The following is a 24,650-nucleotide window of genomic DNA, read 5'->3' on the forward strand; positions in this document are numbered from 1 at the left end:
TCCTCTGCAGTTAAGGAGAACAGGGACTCAGAAACCCTACCTCCATCCCAATACCCTCTGGAATAAGCAGTCCCCGGAAAGCGCGGGCAGTGCAGGGCCGCTTCCATCGCCCCGTGCGCCAGCGCTTGCCCGCAACGCCACCAGCCACTTACCAGTTTCCTGGAGCCCGGATTCGGCTTTAAGTTGGCCAGGCTAACCCGGGGCAGGGTCCGGAGCAGGTCCCGAGCCCTGGACCCACGTGGTCTGGGACGCTGCTTTACGGCTGCGGCCCCGCCCCTGTCGCAGTGCCGCGAGCGCGCCAGCGCCCTGGACTCCGGCAGCGGCTTCGGAAGCTTTAGAAGATTGACATGTCGGTGTTGCTCTGCCTTTTTTTTTTTTGGTAAATTCGCTGCGGATGTCTTCATGGTTTGAGAGATCGTGGCTTGAGCCCGGGCTTGAACGTCCGGTGTTCTCTTCCGCCACAGCAAACGCTGCAGTCTGCGATCCTCAAGAGGCAGTGTCTTCTCTGACCGCGCCGTGGAGAATGAGATAACGTGAGCGCAGAATTACTAATTTTGAATTTGGCTAATTAAACACAGTGAGATTAAACAATACTCAGAGTCCAGCTAGTAAAATGCCTGGCTAATACTAACCTGTGTAATGAAATTCAACCTACGCACTCCCATCAGTGTGCTTCTACGTGTACTGCATTGACCCACCGAGTCGCTGAGATAACGAACTTCACTGAGCTGCTGCTCGTGATGACAGGTGCCATAGGAGCGCTTGGCACGTGTCATCGCTGTGTTGTCAGCCTTATTCGATCAATCGCTTGTGGAGGTAGATGCTACTACCTTTTACGGACCGGGACGGTAAGGGTTGGCAAGGTCGGGTAGCTTAACCAAGGTCTCACAACAAGCGGCAGAGCCAGGACTCACACTTACACTGCCTCCTAGTAGAACAGTAGTGTTTCCTAGGATATAAAATTGAATATCTGTAGCATAGAATACATAACATTATTTTCAAGCTAAAAAATAGCTTCCCTATTTTTGTCTTAAGTGAATGTGGTATAGAAGACAAGGTTCCTTTCTTTTTCTTTCTCTTACTCTTTTTATATTTCACTTGTCTCGCTGGGGAGTTGTTCTTTCTGGTTCCTCTTAGTGATCACAAATAGTGAAGGAGAGAAATTTTTGGAGGGGAGCTACTTCTATGTTTAATTAAACCCTTTTCAACTTATTTTAAAACAAGTATAAAATACTACAGAAAGAAAAATTTGCATTCATGCTTTATTTAAGCAATATTTATGAGCAAGACACTGAAACTTGTTACTGAAAAATATACGTGGATGAAGTCAAACAAGATCTTGCTCCCACGTTGTTTGAAATCTAGTAGGACAGACTTTCCCAAATGGAGTATTTTATAAAAGTTAAAAAAAAAAAGTACGTGTCTTGTGGACCTAATAATGCAAATTCAAGAAAAATACAGATATATGAGTTCTATAAAACAATGTGAAGATAAAGTCCAGACTCTATTTAGAAGTACAAAATACTGAAAAAAAAAAAAGCTAGTTCCTGCCTTTAAGAGGTTTTACTTCAATATATTTCATAATCTTTTCTTTAGAATTTTCATACTTCTGAGAGGAAAATTACAAAATATGTTGCAAAACGTGCCCTAATCTACAGAAATATATACAATTTTTTTCTCTACCTAGAAAATCGTTTGCATTAAGTAATGAACTTTCGGATGAGTGTTAACACCAATAATGTTTCTCATGGAAAAAATGTGTATTGAATAGATGAGATACAGGAAATAAAAAACAATGTGCTGCATTTCTTGCAAGTAGATGCTCTTTGTTGTGTAGATTATATAATGTTATTGGTGAACATCCGTTAATAATAGTGGAAATAATTGTTTGTAGTTAACTGTAGGCCGTTTGTTTATCCCATATCCAACATGTTGATGAAGCATATAAAACTGTCAAAATAATTTAATGAGTTTCATCTGTGTTTTAAGAATGTAGGTTAAGGTGTGTGGTGAATAAGTCATCAACCCTTACCTGAAGCCTATAGTTTTACAGCATCATTGTCATTGCATGATAATACTTATTAAGCACCCACCTGCTGGGGGTGTTGTGCTACACTCTGTTTAAATGATGTTAATGAGACCTTGCCATAAGAAAACATCTCAACGAGAGATTTAAAGTCCATCCTAATTCCAGTCCCAGTTGATAGTGACTACTGAATCATTATGTAAAAAGAATAAAACAAGCCCTGTAAAGATGGTGTAATTTGAAGTTCCTTGGGAAGGCCTCTTTCTCACACACTCCCAAATAATTTTCCCCTACCTATCCCAGTGCCTTAACAGTCTGCCAACAGAGATGAATTCTTTTGAGCTCATTATTTAGAGTTAAAATTCTCAAGGTGGGTAGAGAATGAGAGAGGGGGATGAAAATAAAAGGGGATAAATTTATCACATGAGGTACTTGGTATGAACCATAATACTAATACACCGTGAAGTGAAGCATCTGATCAATTTAACCCTCTGTTTCTGAGATTAAAAAACAAAAACATGCATATAAAACTCTCCCATCTAATCTCCCTAAATGAGATCACACATTAAATAATATTTGGCAGGGATGGGAACAGGAGGAGGAAGGGAATTTCAGTTATTAGATTATTAGTGATCTTTACCATGAGCCAAAACCAAATCATTTTTATTTTTTATTTATTTATTTATTTTTTAAATTTAAGTGCAAAAGCATTGAAGAGCTTTACTACAAATTACAACCTAGAAACACGTTAACTGAACAATTAAAATTCATACAATCAGATTTAGATATATAACAACACAAAGTAGGAAGAGAATTACAGTACATTCACAACACAAGACAGATACATGAATTCATTAGAAAATACTGTAATAAATAATTCATGAATTATAGAGCAATTGATTTATGCATAAATATAACTAATTGCCTAACAATCAGTTTATATTAACAAAATCTGTCAAAATCAAGGCAGCCAGAGTTTTACTAAATTACTGCGACAATGGAAATACTGCCATTAAAAAACAAATACAAGTATTTGTACTGTAAACAACTAAAAAAATCAGTCTCACTAAAGTTAGTATACAATATAAAATTATCATTAGCTACCAGAAATGGTTTAAACAACTTTACTGAGCAGGAGTTTTCTAAAAACAGAGGCACTGTTTTTCCTTTGCCTTCTTTTTTTTTCTTTTTTTAAAATATAAAATACTTGAGGAACATTCAAATAAGTACAAAGCACATAATGGTTGCTTTCACCTTCATTAAAAGTCTGCTGAAACTGGATTTTTCAGAAAATAATTAATAAGTAATAACTGGTAACTAAATTTATAAAGTACTTTGAAAGTTTAACATAGAGAATATCTTAATGGAATCACTGGGGGGGAAGAGGAACCCATAAATTTCCCTGCCTTTCCAAGTTTGTATAATCAAAAGGGAACTCAATAACTAGAAACATTTTGTTTCTTTTAAAAGTTAGGAGTTCATCATTACCTACAAACTATCAAAAAATATTTAATTTACTATTTCTGACCAAAAATAAATAATACAAGTACTAAAACGCTGCAAATTAACTATAATATTACCTATAAAACTACTGAGCACTGTGAAGTCAATAGCAAAATGATCCCTGATTTTATGAATCCTGTCAAGTTTTTGGTCAGGTCATCTTTTAAATGATATAAAAGTGTTCTGTAAGTATCCCTTTACTATAAACTTCTCAATCAATTTATTAATGTAAATATAGTGTGAGGAATAAAAAAGCTCAATACAATATAAATATTATGTAATGCCTTCAAGCCCCCAAATTTTTGCAAGTAAAATTCTGTATAAAGAGGTCAATAAAATTGTGTTGACACATTAACTTTGCTTTTCACTGGGGGCGCGGGGGGCGGGGAGGGGAAATACATTAAATCATCCAAGTTCTGGCCCTCACAAAATATGGCTTAATTCTTTAAAAAGAAAGATGACCCTGACATCTGCTGTTTTGCAATCTATTATGTATACTTTCTTGGGGGGGGAAAAAAAAAGAGCGAGAGGATTCATACCCTAGCATGCAGGTAACATTAATTGCTGAAGAGGGTTCAGTATGGATCGAAGAGACCAAATATCTACTTGGTTGTGTATTTTCCTCTCTTCAGTTTCCTTATACATATGTAAGCAGTTTTTCAATGTAATAGCTGAAAATCTCTTTAGTATTACATGTATATGTGATTATTAGATACACACAAACACAAGTGTAAAAACACAAGTATTTGACAAGGTGCACTTATTTTTTAAATTCAGCTTTAAGTATTCCTTTTGGACTTAGGAAAACTGGCTTAGAAAAATGATCAGAACCTGACTTTTAACAGAGCAAAGGGGCACTCGGAGAAGTGTGAACATATGAAGCAAATCCCCAATCTTTATATGGAGGCACATGCTTTATAACATTTTACCACTAAAACGGCATACTCCATAAATCCAACATGGATACTCTGAACCACATTTTAAAACTGCTATATAAAAATTACTGGTCTCTTTTATGAGGCTAGTAAAAGTTAAAATGCACTGCCCAGCTTCTAACTGCCCAATTAGTAGAGTTTACATTACTGAAAGTTCAAAACAGCTTCAGTGTTAAATATTTGTAAATCTATTTAAGACCCTGAACAAACTGCAAATTTGGTTATTAGCAAAATGATAATGTATCGCTCACCAAAATGACATCTGTAATTCATTTTGATAAACTGAAAATGTTTTGAAATGTCACAGCAGGAAATACATTAAAGTTACACTGAGGTTTTTCAATAATAGGAGTCTATCACAATCCTTAAAACTTAAAGTAGTCATAACATCAACCAACCAGCACATTTAAACCAAAATGATCATTCTCAAGCTTTGTCTGTGCACATTATAAACATGCTCTAAGTTGCATTCCAACTTTCTTTTCTAATCTTACACATTAGCTTATTTTTCAAATGAAAAACAAAATTAAATTATTTTAATAATTAAATTTAAATTACTTTTTGTTCTTAGTATTCCATCTTATATTAAAGGATTTTATAGCTCCTGGGGTTAACAATGTGTCAGTTTTTTTCAAAAAGTGTATACCTTATAAACCCCAACTTCCTGCTAAAACAACTATTAAATGATAAATATTAAATTTCATTATACATATCATTTAAGGTTTTCTTGTCTATTCCTGGTGGATGCACTTGAGTGCATTTCATATTCATATTCTATATTCATAGAATGCACTGTAGTGTCCTAATACTGTATATATTAATTTTTCTTAGTATGGAGATAGCTGCGTATTTAAACTCTGATTGGTTGTTTGACGTACTTACAGTAACTGTAAGTATGTTAGGTAAAAATGTTTAAAAACTATTAATAGCATATTTCCATTATAAGATGGTTTAACTGAATGGCTGGGGTGGTCTTTCACCTATAAAAATGTTTCACTTGACAATTACTTGTTTTCCCACAACGCTTTATGCTATTGACTACTAAAGAAAACCTGAATCTTTTTCACCTATTTATACAAGGATTAAATACAAACTATCAGAATTAAGTAAGCAACGATATAATTCTGTCCACAGTGAAAACCCTGAATAAAACTTTGTTTCAAAAGGCAGGTAAGTGGTTTTTGAACTGCAAACTTTCATGTCTCCTGTCAGAGTGAGCATCTGTAATTCCCACGTGTGTGTATACAGACACACAAACACACACCTGTGCACACACACACACACAAACACACAAACACACACGTACAAACACTTTCCTAACAAGTAATCTACACAGGCTTGCTGCTGTTTTTGCAGCTGCCAGTCCCTGAATCTGTCATACTATATAACCCAGTGTCTGGTACTCGGAGTTTCTTCGGAGGAGGAGTCTTCAGTGTTCCAGATCTTTCTTCTACCTTGTATTCTAAAGTGCCCTGAGGTACCCCATAAATTCCTTGTGCTTTGGAAGCACTCATTTTTCCACTCATTACCATTGCAATAGCCTCTTCCATTATTTCATGATCATACTGCCGATAACGGCCACGGTTTTTCCTGGGCTGCTTATTATCTTTTCGATCCACTCCATCTTCAGTATTTTCAGAGGTTCCATCAAGTGTTCCATTTTTAGAATTAAGACACAAAGGAGAGAGGTCCCCGTGTAGAAAGTAAGAGTCAAGACTTGAGTGAGTTACGGGCCCAGAACATTCTATTTTCTTCTGTTTAGGGAGTATATTTTTCAGTTTTTGGAGAGCTGATCCTTCTAGGACTGGAGAGGTTTTGGAAACTTGATACATAACATCCAGCAGACCAGGACCATCAGGTTGTGGTTTTGAAACAGAACTTACTCGTAGTTGAGGAATTTTTAACTGTACAGTAGGATGTGAAGTTTCATATTGTAGGCTTTCATTTTTTTCTTTAAATTGAGCAACCATCTTCTGTAGAGTTAACTGATGGAGGTAACTGGAAGCTGTTGGGAATCTTAATCCTGAGGTTTCAAGTAGATTGAGTTTACTTTTTTCTGTGCGCTCTGCTTGAGCTCTTGCCCACAGGGCTACTTTTTGCAGCACTGCACAAGTTTCTTCACTGTCTTTATATGAGTAACTATCATTGAAATCTCGAGTTTTGTTTTTAAAAGATGCAGGCTTCCCTGCTGGTAAGGCTTCTAAGTGGAGAAGTAAAGTTTTTTGAGGTATGCCTGCTTTATTTCTGTCCAGTGCTCCAGACTGAATGTCTTTCAAAGCTTTTGAGAGCAAACCATCTGCAAACTCAGCACTTCTTTCCACATAGTCCTCTCTGTTTCTCTGTAGTCTCCCAGCCATTGAATTTTCAGAAGGATCGCATATGGACGACTCTTCAGATTTTATGCTGGTTTTCTTTGTAGAGAGATCTAACACTCCATCCCCTTGCTGAGTATTTTGTTCTTGCATTCGATTCACAGTGAGGTCTAAGGGGCCTTCCTGTTCTTCCTGAAGGGAGTTTTCTGCTTGATTCATTTGAATACTTTTACATATTAGACTTGGTCCAATTGAACCATTTCTATTCTCTTGAATTTTACCACTTTTTGAAATATACTCAATTGCAAACTGACGTATCATCTTTTTCATTAATTCCTGAGCAACTAGGGGAATGTTAGGATCACAGTTCTGAGGAAGGTCTTTCTTTCGAAAGAGTGCATTTAGGTAATTTTCTGCTTGGCATTCAGTCTTTCAGTGTTGGACTGGCCCTGAGATGATAGTTCCTCTGTTGGTGTTGACTGTGAAGAATCAAGAGATGGTAGACAATCCTTCAAATAAACTCAGGTCTCTTCGTAGCCGTGGTCCATAAAGCCCTTCTAAAATACTCTCAAAACCTACACAGTGCATGAGACGGTGGCGCCAAGAGTCGAGTTCCCGCCGGCATCCTCTCCTCTCCGCCGCGCACCGAGGGCTCCGGCACCGGGCGGCGAGGGCAGCGGCCACTCTCTCTCTTCCCTTGTCCATCCGCGTCCCGCGTCACGCGCCCTCATTTACATACGAGCGGCGCAGGCACGAGGCAGGGGCGCGAGCCCCGGAGCGCCAAAAACAAATCATTTTAAGAATGAGACCAAGAATAGACTCATTTTGTAATGATCAAAGTTGAGGAGCAGAAAACAACCAGAGATGTGCTTTTCCTCAGTGAAGGCAGGAGGAAGCCAGGGGCAGGAGGGCAGTGAATCCCTTTGATACTGGGAGAAAACCAATTCCGAGAGAGCCAATCAGAGGGCACGGGAAGGGGCTGGAAATAAATGTCACCTCGACAAAACCTACCCAGTTGTATCAAAGCTTGGCCCTGACTTCAAGGCCTTCATTCACAGCTAAATAGTTTCTGTTTTAATTTTATTAAAGTATACTAACGCATACATTTGTTATGAAAAAAATCAAGTCATACAAAATAATAATGAGGAACAAAAGTTCTCCACAGGTAATTACTTTTCACTTTTTTTTTTTATTTCTTCCGGGGACTGCCTCCATATTTATAAATTAAAGGATCTCAATCACTAATTGTTTTATCAATTTTTGACATTGTGGATTCACTTATCTTATGACAGGTGAGGATTTAGATTAAATTTAAACTATTTCCTCTTAGTATTTTAGTTATTTTATGATAAACCGTATAATTTAAATAAGGTAAGTACTTCAAACATCTGTTTTTTGGATTTTCAACTGTCAAAATTATACATTAGCTCCTCACTCTGTGCGAGATGAAGATACTTACACACCTAACCTCTCACACTTCTTTGCTCCTTCTACTTGCCAACTTCTGTTAGCTATATATTTTCTTTAACATTGTTATAGATTATAATGTACTTATACACTTTAAGTGATCATTTAGGGTAAATAAGAAGCTACAACAATTACTGTATTTGCTCTCTCTAGAACACTTTTCATTATTGCCCTCTTTCCTGGCCACAAAGAACTGGCTTTCAGGCTGACAAGCTTTCTTTAAATTCATGATCACAAACCTTAAGCCGGTCATCCTTTTCCAGGGTTTTAGGAAACTTACTTTTTCGCTCTCCGCGATGACTATTTTGTATGTTCTCTCTTGGCCAATGATTTTCCTTTATACTTCAGAAAAAAGTCACGAGATAGGGAATTTCTCCCACATCCCACCACGAAATGTACAATCCTTCCTACAACTGCATTTATCTTCTGCATCATAGTAAAGAGAAGGAAGTGGCTTTTCCTCTGTTAATGTTCAGTCTTTCCAGCTGCGATCTGGACTCCTACGTCTGCCACCTAGTTAGGGGTTTAGTTGTTTTCCGTATCCCCTCTCTTTACTGCATCATCAATCTCTCCTCAGGCTGGATGGTCTCTTCATCATAAAAAATGTTGTAATATCGCTCATCTTAAAAAAACAAAGACAAAACACCACTTTTCTTTACCCCGTAATCCCTCTAGCTGAGCCTATTTCTCTGCTTGCTTTCATAGCAAAACTTCTTGAGAGTTCTACGTGGACTCTCTTTTCCTCCTCTTTGATTCATATGTTTTCCTATGAATAACCTCCATATTGCCAAATCTGATAAGAAATGCAAATCAAAATCACAATTGAGATATCACCCACAAATGTTAGGATGACTATTACCAAAAAACAGAAAATGGCAAGTGTTGGCAAGGATGTGGAGAAACTGGAACCCTCGTACACTGTTGGTGGGAATGCAAAATGGTGCAGCCACTATGGAAAACAGTATGGAGGTTCCTCAAAAAATTAAAAGTAGGGGCTGGCCCGGTGGTGTAGTGGTTAAATTCAGCTCTCTCCGCTTCTGCAGCCCAGGTTTGCAGGTTCAGATCCTGGGTGCAGACATTCACCGCTTGTCAAGCCATGCTGTGGTAGCAACCCACATATAAAATAGAGGGAGATTGGCACAGATGTTAGTTCAAGGCCACTCTTCCTCAAGCACAAAGGGGAAGATTGGCAGCAGATGTTAGCTTAGGGCCAGTCTTCCTCAAAAAAAAAGAAAAATTAAAAATAGAGGCTGGCCTGGTGGTATAGTGGTGAAGTTCATTCGCTCCACTTTGGCGGCTGGGGTTTCATGGGTTCAGATCCCAGGTGTGGGCCGACACACCATTCATCAAGCCACTCTGTGGTGGCATCCCACGTACAAAAAGTAGAGGAAGACTGGGGCCAACCCGATGGCATAGTGGTTAAGTTCGTGTGCTCCACTTTGGCGAGCTGGGGTTCGGAGGTTCAGGTCCTGGGCATGGACCTAGCACCATTCGTCAAGCCACGCTGTGAAAGCATCCCACATACAGTAGAGGAAGATTAGCACAGATGTTAGCTCAGCGACAATCTTCCTCAAGCAAAAAGAGGAAGATTGGCAACAGGTGTGTTAGCTCAGGCTCAATCTTCCTCACCAAAAACAACCACATTAAAATAGGCTACCACATGATCCTGCAATTCTACTCCTGGGTATATATGCAAAGACTTGAAATTAGGATTGTGAAGAGATATCTACACTCCCACATTTATTGCAGCATTATTCACAATAGTCAAGATATAGAAACAACTCAAATGTCCATCAACAGACAAGTGGATAAAGAAAATGAGGGAAATGTGGGATATACACACAATTAAACATTATTCAAACTTAAAAATTAAGGAAATACTACCATTTGTAAAAGCATAGATGGACCCGGAAGATATTATGCTAACTGAATACCATTCACAATCGCAACAAAAAGAATAAAATACCTCGGGGTAAATTTAACCAAGGAAGTGAAGGACCTATATAATGAATTGCAAGCCCTTTCTGAGAGAATTAGATGACGACATGAGGAGATGGAAAGACATTCCATGTACATGGATTGGAAGAATAAACATAGTTAAAATGTCCGTTCTACCTAAAGCAATCTACAGATTCAACGCTATCTCATCAGAATCCCAATGACATTCTTTACAGAATTAGAACAAAGAATCCTAAAATTTATATGGGGCCACAAAAGACCCAGAATTGCTAAAGCAATCCTGAGAAAAAAGAACAAAACGGGAGGCATCACAATCCCTGACTTCAAAACTTACTACAAAGCTACAGTAATCAAAACAGCATGGTACTGGTACAAAAACAGGTGAACAGATCAATGGAATAGAATTGAAAACCCAGAAATAAAACCACACATCTATGGACAGCTTATCTTCGACAAAGGAGCTGAGTGCATACAATGGAGAAAAGAAAGTCTTTTCCAAAAATGGTGCTGGGAAAACTGGAAAGCCACATGTAAAAGAATGGAAACTGACCATTCTTTTTCACCATTCACTAAAATAAACTCAAAATGGATCAAAGACCTAAAGGTGAGACCTGAAACCATAAGGCTTCTAGAAGAAAACGTAGGCAGTACACTCTCAGTATTAAAAGGATCTTTTCGGACACCATGTCTTCTCAGAGAAGGGAAACAATAGAAAGAGTAAACAAATGGGACTTCATCAGACTAAAGAGCTTCTTCAAGGCAAATGAAAACAGGATTGAAACAAAAAGAAAACCCACTAACTGGGAAAAAATATTTGCAAGTCATATATCTAACAAAGGCTTGATATCCATGATATATAAGGAACTCTCACAACTCAACAACAAAAAATCAAACAACCCGATCAAAAAATGGGCTGGAGACATGAACAGACATTTCTCCAAAGAAGATATACAGATGGCTAATAGGCACATGAAAAGACGCTCATCATCGCTGATCATCAGGAAAATGCAAATGAAAACTACACTGAGATATCACCTTACACCCATTAGAATGACAAAAATATCTAAAGCTAATAGTAACAAATGTTGGAGAGGTTGTGGAGAGAACGGAACCCTCATACACTGCTGGTGGGAATGCAAACTACTGCAGCCACTATGGAAAACAGTATGGAGATTCCTCACAAAACTAAAAATAGAACTACCATACGATCCAGCCATTCCACTACTGGGTATCTATCCAAAGAGCTTGAAGTCAGCAATCCCAAAAGTCCTATGCACCCCAATGTTCACTGCAGCATTATTTACAATAGCCAAGACATGGAAGCAACCTAAGTGCCCATCAACAGATGAATGGATAAAGAAGTTGTGGTATATATATACAATGGAATACTCCTCAGCTGCAAAACAGAACAAAATCATCCCATTTGCAACAACAGGAATTATGTTAAGTGAAATAAGCCAGTTAGAGAAGGATAATCTCTGTATGACTCCACTCATATGAGGAATTTAAAAATGTGGACAAAGAGAACGGATTAGTGGCTACCAGGGGAAAGGTGGGGTGGGGGGCAGGCACAAAGGGTGAAATGGTGCACCTACAACACGAATGACAAACATTGATGTACAACTGAAATCACACAAGATTGTAACCTATCATTAACTCAATAAAAAAAAAGATATTATGCTAACTGAAACAAGTCAGTCACAGAATGACAAATATAGCATGATTTCTCCTATAGGAGGTATCTAAAATAGTCAAACTTAGACAAGCAGGGGACGGGAGTGGGGAAAATGGAGAGTTGTTGTTCAGCATAAAGTTTTAGTTATGCAGGATACATAAGTTCTAGAGATCTACAACATTATAAACTTAAGAGGATAAGTCTTATGTTAAATGTTCTTCCCACACACACACACACACACACAAAAGCAAAGGGACGTAAGAAACCTTTGGGAGGTGATGGATATATTTATTACCAGGATTGTGGTGATGGTATTGTAGGGGAGGAGGACATTTCCTCTCCCCAAATGGGGGTTCGTCTAGCTGGAGAACGAATTAAATTCACATGAGACAGAATAGCAAGAGAAAATTAAAGCTTTATGAGGAACCGTGGCCCGGGGCCTTTCTTCCCGAAGGAAGAAAGGGCACCGAAGAAGTGGGGTGCACACAGTTGTTATATACCCCCAAACGGGGTGTTTCCCATGTGATCGAAATGTCCCTTTTACAATAGTCACGAGGCTGCTCTGTCAGCACAGCGCTTGATGGAAACGGCAGATAGGTCTGCTGTCTCAGTGAGCGCCGCAGGGTGGCAAGTGTGTTGCCTCGGGCTGGGTGGGGGGTCACAGATGAGCGCTGCAATCTGTTCCCAGCCTAAAGAAAGATGCTTAATCTTTAAGGAGATGCCAACGTTGGGAGGGGGAGGGAAGTCAGTTACAGGAGGTTACCAGACTAGCACAATAAAATGCAGATTTTAAGTCCTTGCCTTTGGTATTGATTAAGAGTTTTTGGAGAGTAGGTCATCGCCTTTCTTCTTCCTGGTACAGAGAGGGAGGCACCTTTTACAGATAGAGATTTAAACCTTACAAATGTAAACGTGTCCTAACAAAGGGCAAGTTCCATTCCTCCTTCCCTGTCCCAGTTTATCAAAAGCAATCAGCCTCAAATAATCCTGATGCCAAAGAGACACATCCTGGGGTGGCCAATTCCAGGTCCCCACAGTATCATGGGTGTAAGCATATTGTCCAACTTCATCACAATGTATACATTAAATATGTACAATTTTTTAATGTTAATTATACCTCAATAAAGCTGAAAAAAATATAAATTCTCTGTTCTCTTAAATGAGTTCTTAGCAGCATTCAAAGCAGTTGAGCACTTGCTCCTTGAAATACTTTTCTTGTTGGGTTTCTGGATAGCCCATGCTTCTCTCACTTTTAGTGGCTCCTCTTATACTATCTAACCCCTAAATGTTGAAATCTATTTTTCCTATGCAGGTGATGGGGTTCAGGGCATGACCACCCCCCCACCCCGCCCCCCGCAAGATGCACCACTCTAGTATGTGGATTATTTCAAGCTGAAGAAAATAAAGGCTCAGAAGACTCAGGAAGAACATTCCACCTTCTCCCCAACTGACTAAAAGAAATTTAAAATAAAGGCCAGTCCCCAGGACAAGCCATCACCTTGGATAACTCTGGGTATCTGGTAGACTGGGAGGATCCTTGCTAAGCCCATTCTTATCAAAGTTCTATTTACCAAACATTTGCTTTTCCATTTCCAGGAGTTGCCTTCCTCCCCTTTGAAGCTCCAAATCACTACCCCCAACATCCTCCTTGTCTGTAGCTGAAGAAATTTAAACAGGCAGCCTCAGCCAGATGACTGAGTTACTGTTTCTCCTGAGTTTCTCCCATGTATACATGCTATTAAACTTTGTTTGATTTTTCTCCTGCTAACCTGCCTTTTAAATTATTTGACCAGCCATAAGAACCTTAAGGAAAAGGGGGGGAATTCTCCCACTTCCCCAACACAGGTGATCTTAAATGGTTTATAAATTCTCAGGTTTATATCTGCATCCCAAATCTGAGTTCAACTTGTTTGTATTGACAAATAAAAATGGCAAGCAATAGGATATATTGGAGAATATGAGGAAGCCATTTGGTGTAAACCTAATTCGGCCTGACCTTGTCTTTCCAAAAGGGCCTGACCGTGGCTGTTGAGCATGCATTGTATATCTGCTTTAGATATTCCCTATGGCAAGAACAAAGGCCCTTGAGATAAAGGTGCAACTTCCCTCCCTCTCCCAAAGTTGGCATCTCCTTAAGGCTTAAGCGTCTTTCCTTAGGCTAGAAACTGATTGCTGTGCTCACCTGTGACTGCCCAGCTCGAGACAACAGACTTGCCTCCTGCTAGGCCCTCTGAGATAGCAGGCCTACTACCTGCTGTGTCCATCAAGTGCTGTGCTGACAGGGCAATCTTGTGACTATTGTGGGAGGGACATTTCAATCATATGTGAAACGTCCTGCTTGGGGATATATAACCACTCTGTACACCTCACTTCTTTGGTGCCTTTTCTTCCTGTGGGAAGAAAGGCCCCGGGCCATGGTCCTCAGATTTCAGCTCAGAACAAATTCACCCAAATTTTCGTTTATAGATTGGTTATGGATTATTTTCATGGACAGTATCTAGCTGTTTAATTGATATCTTGACTAGGATGTCTTCATAACATAGTCAGAAGGAAATTCTAGATATCTAACTCTCTGCCACAGTCCCCCCAAAGTGCTCTTCCCTTATATTCCCCATCTCATTAAATGGCACCTCCATTTATCTAGTTATTAAAGCCAGCAACCTAAGAGTCTTCTTGATGCTTCTCTTCCCTAATTCCCACATAAACAAGACCTATCTTTTTGATCTACAAACACCATACTTGTTCAACCCCCCTTTATCTTGCCTAGAACAATGCTAGAGTTTACTGACTGATCTACTTTCACTTCCACTGTTGCCCGCTTCCAGTCCATTCTCCAAAAGTAGTCAGAGTCTCATTACCCTTCAGTGACTTCACGTTGCACTTACCATGGCCTATAAAAATTAGGCTAATCTGATTCTTTCATGTCTCTCTATCGTCAAAGTGCTGGGAATACTGCAGTGAATGAAACAGGCAAGTCTTCTATTCTCATGGAGTATTCTGGGGGCTTTTTTGGGCAGGGGGTGGGGAATAGAATAAAGAAGTGCAGATAAATAAAACCATTTCTGAAAGTAAAGAGTACTATGAAGACAATTAAACAGGGGATTGTGCTGGACAGCAACTGATATTTGTGGTGGGTTTTAGACTGTGTGGTCAAGGATTGCCTCTCTGAAGGGACATTTGAACTGAATGATACAAAGGAATTTTTAGCACTTTCTAAGCAAAGGTTTATTTCTTGATTATATCATAATCTCATCAAGGATCATCTGGGAACTCTAGTTTTTATCTAATTCCCGGACCCAGGCTGAGAGAGCAGCCACCAAACTGAAACTTGCAGGTTGCTGTGACAAAAGGAAGTAAGATTCTGAAGGGCCTCACACCAGCAATGAAAAGCTCTAGTCTGTAAGTGACACACATTTCTTCCACCTATACTTTATTAACCAGAACTATTCACATGACCCCACCCAAACCAAGAATCTGGGAATTGCAGTCCTACCATGTCCTGGAAGGCAGAGAATCAGAAATATTCGGAAAACATAATTAACTACTACTATAGTCCTTCATGTTCACAGGGGAAAATATAAAGGAGAGAAAGTCATAGATACATGCATGGTAGTGGCAGGAGTTCTCCTACAACTGTGCAAGGCCATTAGAATTGCTAGTTCTGGTTCCTCTGGGAGGCATATGGTAGAAACAGAAGACAGTTTGGCGAAGCTTTCCGAGTCTTGCTGCTATCTGATCCCTCTAGTACTGAAGAAATGGTTTCTTACTGTTTTGCAGACCTGGAAGAATGAATCCACAGAATGTGACCTCATTCTCCCTACTCAGGATTCTAGTTGGCTCACTTCAGTCAAGTTGCCTTAAACTTTTCTAAAAGTCAAGAACAGTCTGGAAATACATATATTCTCCATATCAACTTCTCAGAGCAAAAATCAAAGAAATGGGCACAAGACCGGCTCAATGTTTTTTATGAATGATTGATAATATTAATTTGAAGACTATTTCTTACATATTATACATCCATTTGTAGAGGGAGTAAAAGGTTCAATCAAGGTTATAGACACCACTAAGATATACCTGCTTTTTCTTCTAGTATTTCCAGTTTGTCTTTTTAAAAAACTTAATCCTTTGTTCTGTTTGAAATCTTTCAATTGTGAAATATTTCAGGACTGATATTAAATGTGACTAACACTAAGCCAAATACCTATGTGCCCAATACCCCGCTTATGAAATAAAATATTATAAAAATAGTCATAGGTCTTGTTTTTGCACGCTTTTTGGTGAGGAAGATTGGCCCTGAGCTAACATCTGTTGCCAACCTTCCTCTTTTTTTTCTCCCCAAAGCCCCAGTACATAGTTCTATATCCTAGTTATAAGTCATTCTAGTTCTTCTATGTGGGAGGCTGCCACAGCATGGCTTGATGAGCGGCGTGTAGGTCTATGCCCCGGATCCGAACCAGCGAACCCCAGGCCGTGGAAGTGGAGAGCATGAACTTAACCACTCGGCCATGGGGCTGGCCCCCTATAGGTCTCTTTTTATACCTAATCACATTCCTCTTTCTCCCAGCTTCCCCAGAAGTAACCACTATTCTGAATTGAGAATTTATCCTTCTTGTGCTTTTCTTTGTAGTTTTACTACATCTGTATGTATCTGCTATCAAGATGCAGTATTTTTGAGATTTGGGGTTCTAGCAATGACGGGGGAAAACAACTGGATGAAAAAGAAAACAACAAGACTTATCCTCCCACCACACACAACTAAGAAACCGGACAAAACATACAGTGGTGTCCAGATATTAGACAACAGTCAGTGAAAGATAATGATCTCTGAGAGAAATGAAACAAAAGATGTGAGCCATATTATTGCCCCAGCTTACAGCCTGGAGAGAATTTTTAGGCTATGTGCAGGCAGGAAGTACCCAAACGGAGCCTGCTGGTTCCAGGAGCTAAAGATACAGAGTTCATACAAGGAAATCTTATGAGCGTATATGGGATGAAGTATGAGAGAAGACAGATCTGCACAGGAAGAGCTCCAAATGAGTACTGATCAATGCAGGTGTGTGAGGAAACTACTCAAGGCCAGTGAAAGACCATGAGAAAGATTCAAGCTAGCCATCCCAGAACTCACACAGGGCTGGTAATACTCTATATTCCCACTAGCCAAATAAAAAAAACCTCCTAATACAAGGACATTCTCAAAAGGGTATCACAGCAGTGTTGGGACCAAATTAGTCCTATACTAAAAGTTGTACTGGACCCACCTAAGAAAGCAAGAAAGCAAGCCTCAAAATGGCAGAGTTGATTACAAATGGCTTAACTGAATCTCAAAACAAAGCCTGAAAATATTTTAGAAAAAAAATACAGAAACTCCAACAACTAAGAAAATAAAATTCACAATATGTGGCACTTGACAAAAAAAAATTACCAGATATGCAAGAGACAGGAAAATAAGACCTAAAATGAAAAGAAAAATCAATCAATATGAACAGACCCAGAGATGACAGAAATAGTTGGCAAGAATGTTTAAACACTTAGTATAAATATAGTTCATATGTTCAAAAAGGATGAAAGATGAGCATTTTAAGGAGATATGGAAGATGTAAAAGAAATCTATTCCTCAGCAATATGAATTTACTTAACACTACTGAATTGTGCTACACTCATACATGGTTAAGATGGTATATTTTATATTTTTAGCATGGTAAAAGAACCTTTGTTAATCTAAAAGGAAACAAACAAAACAAACCACAAATAAACATCTAGAAGTGAAAATACAATGTCTGAGAAGAAAAATAGTATGGTTAAAATTATCAACAGGTTAGACACTGTAGAAGAAGATTAATGAACTTAAAGACAACAGAAATCATCTAAAATGAGAGAGAGGAAAGATTGGAAAAAGACAAATATCAGTGAGCTATAGAAAAACATCATGTGCCCTAATACAGATATAACTGCACTCCCAAAAAGGAGGAGAGGGATAGGACAAAAAATTTTGAAGGACTTACGGATGAAATTTTTCCAAATTTAATGAAAACCATAAACTCATATTTCCAAGAAGCTCAATGAACCCCAAGCAGAAGAAACAAAGAAAACTACACCAATGCACATCATAATCGTACTGCTTAAAATCAGTGATAAGGAAAAAACTTAAAAGCAGCCCAAAAAAAGACACGTGTACAGAAGAAAAATGAGAATTACAGCAGACTTCTCACTGGATTGAATGAAAGCCAGAAGACAACGGAGCAACACCTTTAAAGAGCTGAAAGAAAAATAATGGTTGCCCAGAATTCTATATGCAGTAAACATACATTTCAGAAATGAAAATGAAATAAATACTATTTCAGACATATCAAAGCTAAAATTCATCACCAGCAGCCCAGCATTATAATAAATATTAAAGAAAATCCTCCAGACAGAAGAAAAATGATACCAACTATAAATCTGGATATACACAAGGAAATAAAGAGCACTGGAAACGGAAAGTTTGTGAGTAAATACAAAATACACTTTTCCCTAATTTTTAAATATCTTTAAAACATTACTGACCGGTTAAAACAAAAATGTAACAATGCATGTGGGGTTACTAATATATGTAGAAATAAAATGTATATCCACAATAACCTAAAATCTAGGAAAGGTGAAATCAAAGTAAACTATTGTAATGAGCTTATACTATACATGAAGGATAATAATATGATCAGAAGGTAGAGCATAATAAGTGAAAGATGTCTAATATAAACCCTAAAACAACTTATAAAATAAAGAAAACAAAGAGTACAGATAATATGAAAAGAATATTGACTTATTCCTAACAAGTGAATAAAGGAGATTAAATGGAATTAGAAAATGTAAAATTTTCTGCCTTCTAAAAGAAGGTAGAAAAAAAATACAAAGAGATCACAAATAAGAGAGAGAATGAATAAATAGCACAATGGTGCATTTGACCACTTTAATCACAACAACCAGTAATCATTTTAACTGTGAATGCTGTAAAAAAAATCAAAAGGTAGAGATTTTTGAAACATGAAAAGATAGAGACTGTCACGAAAAGGTAGAGACTGTCAAATTGTATGGAAAAGAAGAACAACACTAAATACATATTCACCTAATGACAGAACTTCAAGATACATAAAACAGAAAATGATAAAATTAAAAGAACTGCACCAATCCACAATTATAGCCACTATTATAGATGTCAATACCCTTCTCTCAATAAATGACAAATGAAATAGACAGAAAAATCAGTAAAGGAAGACTTGAATAACTCTATCAACCAACATTCTACCTAACATTTTCCCCAAATACAACTGGATCACTGACCAAGATAGACTGTAAGATTGGCCGTAAAGAAAGTCTCAATAAATGTAAAAGAATTCAAATAATAAAAAGTATGCTTTCTGGCCACAATGGTATTACATTAGAAACTAACAACAAGCCAAAGCAATCTCGAGAAAAACCAACAAAGCTGGAGGTATCACAATCTCTGAATTCAAAACATACTACAAAACTACAGTAATCACAACAGCATGGTACTGGTACAAAACACACACACAGCTCGATGGAACAGAACTGAGAGTCCAGAAATAAAACCACACATTTACGGACAGCTAATTTTCGACAAAGGAGCTAGGTACAGACAATAGAGAAAGGAAAGTCTCTTCAATAAATGGTGTTGGGAAAACTGGACAGCCACAGGCAAAAGAATGAAAGTAGACTATTATCTTACACCATACACAAAAATCAACTCAAAATGGATTAAAGAGATGAATGTAAGACATGAAACCATAATACTCCTAGCTGAAAACATAGGCAGTATGCTCTTCAACATTAGTCTTAGCAGTATCTTTTTGAATACCATGTCTCCTCAGGCACTGGAAACAAAGAAAAAAATTAACAAACGGGACTACATCAAACTAAAAGTCTTCCCCATCAACAAAATGAAAAGACAACCCACCAACTAGGAGAAAGTATTTGCAAGTCATATATCCAATAAGGGGTTAATTTCCAAAATATATAAAGAACTCACACAACTCAACAACAACAAAACAAACAATCCAATCAAAAAATGGGCAGAGGATATGAACAGACATTTTTCCAAAGAAGATTTACAGATGGCCAACAGGCACATGAAAAGATGTTCAGGGGACGGCCCGTTGGCACAGCAGTTAAGTTCACACCTTCCACTTTGGCAACCTGGGGGTCTCCAGTTCACATCCCGGGGGCAGACCTACACAATGCTTCTCAAGCCAGGCTGTGGCAGGCATCCCACATAAAATAGAGGAAGATGGGCACGGATGTTAGCTCAGGGCCAGTCTTCCTCAGCAAAAAAAGGAGGATTGGCAGCAGAAGTTAGCTCAGGGCTAATCTTCTCCAAAAAGGAAAGAAAAGAAAAGATGTTCAACATCACTGATAATTAGAGAAATGCAAACCAAAGCTACAATGAGATATCACCTCACATCCATCGGAATGGCTATTACTAAAATGACACAAAATAACAAGAGTTGCAGAGGATGTGGAGAAAAGGGGAGCCTCATATACTGCTCGTGGGAATGCAAACTGCTACAGCCGCTACGGAAAACACTATGGGGATTTCTCAAAATATTAAGAATAGAACTACCATACAATCCAGCTATTCCACTTCGGGGTAGATATCCAAAGAAGACGAAAACACTAATTTGAAAAGATACATGTACCCCTATGTTCATTGCAGCATTATTCACAATAGCCACAACCGGGAAGCAACCTAAGTGCCCATCAACAGATGATGGATAAAGGTGTGGTATATGTACACAATGGAATCCTACCCAGACATAAAAAAGACGGAATTGTGCCATTTGCAACAACATGGATGGACCTTGAGGGTATTATGCTAAGTGAAATGTTAGACAGAGAAGGACAAATACTGTATGATTTCACTCATGTGGAATATAAACAAACAAACAAACACACACACAGAAACAGAGAACAGATTGGTGGTTACCAAAGGAGAAGAGGGTGGGGGAAGGCCAAAAGGGGTAAAGGGGCACATATATATGGTGACAGATGGAAACTAGACTTTTGGTGGTGGACATGATGTAACTTATACAGAAGCTGAAATATAATGATGTACACCTGAAATTTACACAATATTAAAAACCAATGTGACCTCAATTACAAAAATTTTCAAACTCAGAGAAAACAGTATTTGAAAGAGAACTGAGGGGCTGGCCCCGTGGCCGAGTGGTTAACATCGCGCACTCCGCTGCAGGCGGCCCAGTGTTTCGTTGGTTTGAATCCTGGGCGCGGACATGGCACTGCTCATCAAACCACGCTGAGGCAGCGTCCCACACGCCACAACTAGAAGGACCCACAACGAAGAATATACAACTATGTACCAGGGGGCTTTGGGGAGAAAAAGGAAAAAAATAAAATCTTAAAAAAAAAAAAGATAACTGAAAAATCCGCATATATATGGAATCTAAACGTATTTCTAAATACCTCATGCATCAAAGAACAAATCCCAGAAGAAATTTTAAAATATTTTGAATAGAATGGAAATGAAAGCATGACATATCAAAATTTGTGGGGTATAGCCAGGCAGTTCTTAGAGGAAAATTTATAGCATTAAAAACTCATATTAGAAGAGAAGAAAATTCTCAAAACTATGGTTAAAGCTTAAGAAGCCAGAAAAAGAAGACCAAAATAAACCCAAATAAGTAGGAAAAAAGTAAATAAAAGAAATCAATAAAAATAAAAAACAACCAAAAAGGAGAGAAAACCAATTAAACCAAAAACGATTTGTCTGAGATCAATAAATTGACAAATCTCAAGCAAGTCCTATAAGGATAAAAAAGAGAAAACACACAAATAAATAATATCAGGAAAGAGAGAGAAGACATCACTACAGAACCTTCAAACATTAAAAGTGATACGGGAATAGAGTAGACAATTTTACGCCAACAAACTAATGACTTAGATTGAATAGACAAATTCCTTGAAAGACACAAACTAGCCAAGTTGACTCAAGAAGTAATAGAGACAGGACTTCCAGAATGGTGGTATAAGGAGCTCGGCAGAACATTTCCCCATGAAACGATCATTTAAATGATCAAAATTGGAGCCAGCCTGTGGCACAGTGGTTAAGTTCGCACATTGCACTTTGGCGGCCCGGGGTTCGCCGCTTCGGATCCTGGGTGTGGACATGGCACCACTTGGCAAGCCATGCTGTGGTAGGCATCCCACATATAAAGTAGAGCAAGATGGGCACAGATGTTAGCTCAGGGCCAGTCTTCCTCAGCAAAAAAAGAGGAGGACTGGCAGCAGATGTTAGCTCAGGGATAATCTTCCTCAAAAAAAAAAAAATGGTAAAAATCATTATTATTTTTAAATTTAAATTTTCTGGAAATTGTCCTAATGGCATACAGCAAATTAAAAAACATTTATTCAGGAGAATCTAGTAAATCTGGGTAAAAACAGCAAGTCTGTGCCATTTGAGCCATGTCCCACTCCTACCTCCACCCCTCCTACAAGTCGGAGTGATCTAGCTTTACAAGAAAATGAGACCCTCTCTCTCCTCTTAGCTCGCAGTCTAGGGTGAGAGTTTCTCCCTGGGAGAGCAGGCTGCTGGAGTCTCTAACGTTCTCAGCTTCATGTTGCAGAAGTTCTATTCCAGGCAAATGTAGCCAAGAGGACTGGGGCTCTGTTACCCCAAGTAGCCCCTACTTGGAAGGTGGAACTCTACCACAGGTAGGAGCAGGTTGAAAACACTGGGCCCTGAGCACCCACACCCCAGCTTGCTGACAGGATGCAGGTTCCATACCAGGAAGTATGTCACGGGCTGAAGTGTGTTCCTGAAAAATTCGTATGTTCAAGTCCTAACTCCCAGTACCTCACAATGTGATTGTATTTGGAGAAAAGGTCTTTAATGAGGTAATTAAGCTAAAATGAGGTCATTAGGATGGGCTCTAATCCAAGATGACTGGCGTCCAAACAAGAAGAAGAAATTTGGACAAAGACTCGTCTAAAGGCAAGACCTCGTGAAGACACAGGGAGAAGACAGTAACCTACAAAACAAGGAGAGAGGCCTCAGAAGAAACAGCTCTGCCCACAACTTGATCTTGGACTCCTCACCTCCAGAACTGTGAAAAAATTAATTTCTGTAGTTTAAGGCCCCCAGTCTGTGGTAATTTGTTAAGGTAGCCCTAGCAAACTAATACAGATTTTGGTACCAGGATGTAGGGTGCTGCTGTAACAGATACTTAAAATTGTGGAAGTGGCTTTAGAACTGGGGAATGGGTGGAGGCTGGAAGAGTTTTGAGGTGCAAGTTAGAAAAAGAAACCAAAACTGAAGATTTGAAAGTTCTCAACCTATCTACATTACAAAAAAATGAGAAAATCTGTTCTGGAGAGAACATCAAGGGTGTGGCTGGACAATCACTCACTAAAGGAGCCCAACAATAAATCTGAACCGAAAGATGGACAAACCAGAAAACTTAAACACAGACTGATGGAGATTATGCAATCTGAGGAGCAGAGAGAAAAAAGAATGAGGAAAAATGAACAGAGCCTTAGAGAATTGTGGAACACCATTAGGCACACCAACCTATGTGTAATGGAAGTAACAGAAGGAGAGGAGAGAGAGAAAAGAGCAGAAAAATATTGCCTATGTAGTGATCGAAAACTTCCCAAATATGATAAAAACAATATATATCCCTGAAGCTCAACAAACTCGAAGTCGGATAAATGAAAGGAGGGCTACACCAAGACGCATCATGGTCAGATGTTGAAAGCTGAAAGTATATATCCAAAGGAGTTCAAAGCAGGGACTCAAACAGATATTTTTATGTCAATGTTCACTGAAGCATTATTCACTAAAACCAAAAGGTGAAAACAATCCAAGTGTCCATCCACAGATGAAAGGATAAGCAAAATGTAGTGCATATGTACAAAGGTATATTATTCAATGATAAAAAGGAATAAAGATCTGATACATGACACAGCATGGATGAACACTGAAAACATTATGCTAAATGAAATAAGCCATGCAAATGGACAAATACTGTATGAATCCACTTATATGAAGTATCTAGAATAGGCAAATTCATAGAAATAGAAAGTAGAGTAGACATAACCAGGGGTTAGAGAGAGGGTAGGGTGGAGACTTATTGCTTAACAATTACAGACTTTCTGTTGGCGGTGATGAAAAAGTTTTGAAAACAGTGGTGAAGGCTGCACAACATTTTGAATGGAATTAGTGCTACTGAATTGTACACTTAAAAATGGTTAAAATGACAAATTTTATGTTGAATATATTTTACCACAATTTTAAAAAATCAATAATGTAATATATCAAAACCCACTGAATTGTACACTTGTAATGGGCGAGTGGTATGGTATGTAAATTATATCTCAATAAAGCTGTTTTTTTACCCTTAATAAAAAGATATAAAGAACATAACTAGCTTTATGCCTACTAAGGAAATTGATTTCCACTTCAGGCCTAGATGACTTTATGGCTGAATTCTACTAAACGTTTTTTTCCGAACTTTACAGAAGTATAATTGACAATAAAAATTGCATGTACTTAAGGTGTACAATGCACACAGTTGATATACATATAAATTGTGAAATGATTATTACAGTCAAGTTAACTAACACATCCATCATAGTTACTTTTTTGTTGTGTGTGGTGAGAACACTTCAGATCTGCTGTCTTGGGGCTGGCCCAGTGGCATAGCAGTTAAGTTTGCGTGCTCTGCTTTAGCGGCCCAGGGTTCACCGGTTCGGATCCTGGGCAC

The 24,650-nt window shown here is 38.5% G+C and overlaps 1 long non-coding RNA gene and 2 pseudogenes across 1 annotated transcript; 1 reads left to right on the top strand and 2 right to left on the bottom strand.

The window, feature by feature from the left end:
* The window catches only part of LOC139039911 (large ribosomal subunit protein uL15m-like), a 65,612-nt pseudogene that overhangs the window by 7,821 nt on the left and 33,141 nt on the right, over positions 1-24,650 (bottom strand).
* On the top strand, positions 284-23,509 carry LOC139039912 (uncharacterized). Its single transcript, XR_011493266.1, has 2 exons — positions 284-533; positions 13,190-23,509. It is a non-coding gene; the product is annotated as an uncharacterized lncRNA (long non-coding RNA).
* LOC123283951 (ligand-dependent nuclear receptor corepressor-like protein pseudogene) lies at positions 2,684-10,845 on the bottom strand (annotated as a pseudogene).

The sequence above is a fragment of the Equus asinus genome, chromosome 12 (assembly GCF_041296235.1).
Source record: "Equus asinus isolate D_3611 breed Donkey chromosome 12, EquAss-T2T_v2, whole genome shotgun sequence".
Lineage (NCBI taxonomy): Eukaryota > Metazoa > Chordata > Mammalia > Perissodactyla > Equidae > Equus > Equus asinus.